At 34.2% G+C, this 3441-nt stretch overlaps 1 pseudogene; it reads left to right on the top strand.

Annotated features, from left to right (window-relative positions):
* Positions 1–2726: 2726 nt before the first annotated feature.
* Positions 2727–2845, top strand: LOC145240612 (5S ribosomal RNA; annotated as a pseudogene).
* Positions 2846–3441: the final 596 nt, after the last annotated feature.

Raw genomic sequence — 3441 nt, 5'->3', positions numbered from 1 at the left:
TAAGAATTTTATTCTAACACTTATGGAAACCGGTGTTATAGCAGCTCGCTTTTCACCATCTTGACACATATACGCTCCCATAGATATCTGGAAATTTACAGGAACCTGATTAACCCGTTCTAATAGGAACATTTAATCTATATGATTAGGAAATAATTAACTTAGCATCTTTCAGCGTCGTAATTAGGGTCAGGGAAATGACCCGAAAATCTTATTATTCTCTACCGAGCAGTCATAATATTATAGGCCAGTGCGAAAATATACGCATAAGTCGCAGATGAAAGATACTTACACATGTAGTGATATACATACACGCATTGATAGAAAGATATATTATATATATATATATATATATATATATATACACACAAATATATGTGTATGTTCGCGCGCACGTGTGCATATGCATACATACAAGCAGAAACAAAACTAACTGCAATCCGCTTTAATAACGCTTTAAATATTATTTTTAAATATATAACTTATATTACAAATGTTTGACTTTTAGCTTCTTACAGTTTTAAAATCCAATACTTTTATTTGAATTACTTCCCTATAAAATAGTGAACAAAACATTTTTACAATTTTTATTCCATTTACATTGAATCACTTTAAACAATTACTTTTAATACTGACACAACTTTTACATATATAGAAACATAGGACAAGTAAATCAGAAAAAAAAATAGAAATGAACAACATAAAAGCTTTTATTTATTATATCCTATTCAAATACTTATACAAAATTAGGCTCTTTGCTTTTCTCTACTATATATGCAGTCTTTGAACTCACCATCTTTTTAGAGATGTAAAATCCAAAGCTATTTTTATGATAATATTGGTGTGATAAACAAAATAATTCTCGCATATATTCACACACAGACACACGCGCGCGCACGCGCACACACATCTGAAGAGAGAAATTGAATGCCTACTAAACCCTTTCCTCACGTATCTAAGGTCTTTCTTTACAGGGCTTATCAGAACAAGCTGGCGTGAAGATACTTTTTCCTACAATTCAATCTTGAACAAATATTCCAAATCACATAGAATTCGCGGCTCAAATAAATTAACCTCAGTATGGTTAACCCACTGGCTTTTCCGAAGAATTATGCACCTTCTCCAAGTAATGATACCTCAAGTAACAGCACAAGATTAAGAGACTACACGCAAAGTATAACATATGTAAATGGTCAATTGGTTGGTTGGTTGGTTGTTTTTGTTTTACGGCATATCAACCCTTTTCAGGTTATTTAATGCCGAATCCGGTGATTTTTAAGAAAAGTTTTTTTAATAGAATATATTTGTTTTTTTTTGCAAGTCACTTTCTATTTAACCCATAGTTGGGACCACTCTGAGTCAGAGTGGACCTGGGAGCAATGACAATTTAAGGGTGGCTCCCCACTCCCCAAAACCCGCAAGCTGGGGCCTCACCATCGGATATAGTTTAAGGTCATATCCAGGAACAAATGGTCAATTGGGGAGAGGAGAATATGTTATCTTCTTAATCAACTCAGTGTTAAAGATGTAAGAAAGAACTTTAATGAAATATTCGAGTATCTAAGTATCTGATATAGTGATCAAGTGTTATCCCCAGGAAGAGGGACCCTTAATTTTGAGTAAAAGTAAACGAAACAATATATATATATATATATATATATATATGTGTGTGTGTGTGTGTGTGTGTGTGTGTGTGTGTGTGTGTGTAAACTACAATATCCGTTCCGTAAAAATATCCTTATACATCGCTACCTCGGGTTTGTATAATTAGATTCATTTGTCAAAAACGGTTGTCTTCAAAAAATATCAATGGTTAAAAATTGTCAATAGTTAAAAAATGTCAATAGTTCAAGTTAAAGGTTTCTGCTGCTTGCTATCATGCGGCTTGGTTCACAGGTACACACACATTGCAACATAGCCAAATATACTTATGAAACAGTGAATTTACTTGAAACCCATATTTTTGTAAACATTTGAATCGAAACGATTCTGAATTTACTTCACATTTTTTTGTTAAAACTTACGAGCAACTTTATAAAATTCAATTCCATTTAAAAACACTTGTTGCCTTGTTAATATTTCAAACAATACCAACTGATGATGATGATGATGATGATCGTTTCAATTGATATATGCTAAATTATTTTTATTAATATTAGCCAATAAGTGATATTTATTGATACATATATTGATACGGACACACAAAGACACATAATTTTTTATTCCTTTGTGTTTTTATTCTGTTTATATTTTAGATTTAAAAAAATTATAATCAATATTTTATTCTTGTGTGTTGTTATCTTGTATAGCGAATTCTTTTTTGCAAACAATCTTCTAAATTTTACCACAATAAGGAGTTTGTCTTTCACTAAGTGAAACTGTATCACTATTGCACTAAGAATTTAAGAAATGTTTTTTTTACCTTCCAGTAATATTTACTTTTTGTTATTAAGTTTATGTATTAATAGAATATATTGCGCGTCGCACAAGATTCTGAAATACGAATCTAAGCAGATTATTATGATGTAGTTGGGATTATGAACGCGACTATAATGTCGGCGAATACTATTTAGTTGACACCGACCATATCACTTAGGCAACTGCGGCCACATTATCTTGATTGCAACTGTTTAACAAAGATTTGATTAAGTTGGATTCCAAACAACGGCCACATATGGTTGTTTATTAAATAAATTTGAAATGAATTTACATTTACTCATCGAAGTATATACGGTATAATCACATTGATACACCGGTTCCCGTCAGATCACCGAAGTTAAGCAACGTTGAGCCTGGTCATTACTAAAATGGGTGACCAATTTGGGAAGTCCAGGCGCTGTATGTAGGAGGACGTCGACACCTCCCTGCAAAAAGTTGCAAAAACCCAACGTCGTCATCTCCCCTAACGGGGATATAGATGCGACTGGGAACCGCTTGTGAATTTCATACTCCCATGAAACTTCCTTCTTCGGAGGAAGCCGGTTAAACCCTGAATATGGTTGGTGCTGATTGCACACACACACTCATCGAAGTGAGAGCAACAGATCTCTACCTAAAATAAAGCTCTTCCCACAGTAATAGTAGCAGTGACAACATTGTTGAGTCACAATAATCCTACTAACATGGCCTTGGTTAAAAGCCAGAAGGAGTCAAACTCATTATTCCTCGTCTGATCCTATCATGCAGCTTAGCGAATACTTGCAAACGACGAGTACAACTTCATGCAGACCAGGTCATCCTGTGACACGTACTCGTTTTAAAAACAGACACCAACATTTCTTTCCCTCGTAGGTTGGTTCGTACCTTTGTTCTTCTCCACAGTATGACTTTACACCACTATTACTGCTACTACTCCTACCGCAACTCCTCCTTCTCCTCCTCTTCCTCCTCCCCCATACTACTACTACTATTACTACTACTACGCTTTCTATTCTCTAGTAG

Source organism: Euprymna scolopes, chromosome 19, assembly GCF_053919585.1.
Source record: "Euprymna scolopes isolate OS-2025 chromosome 19, ASM5391958v1, whole genome shotgun sequence".
NCBI classification, from domain to species: domain Eukaryota; kingdom Metazoa; phylum Mollusca; class Cephalopoda; order Sepiida; family Sepiolidae; genus Euprymna; species Euprymna scolopes.
The sequence above is the reverse complement of the archived record's forward strand: the minus strand, read 5'-3'. Positions and strand labels throughout refer to the sequence as shown.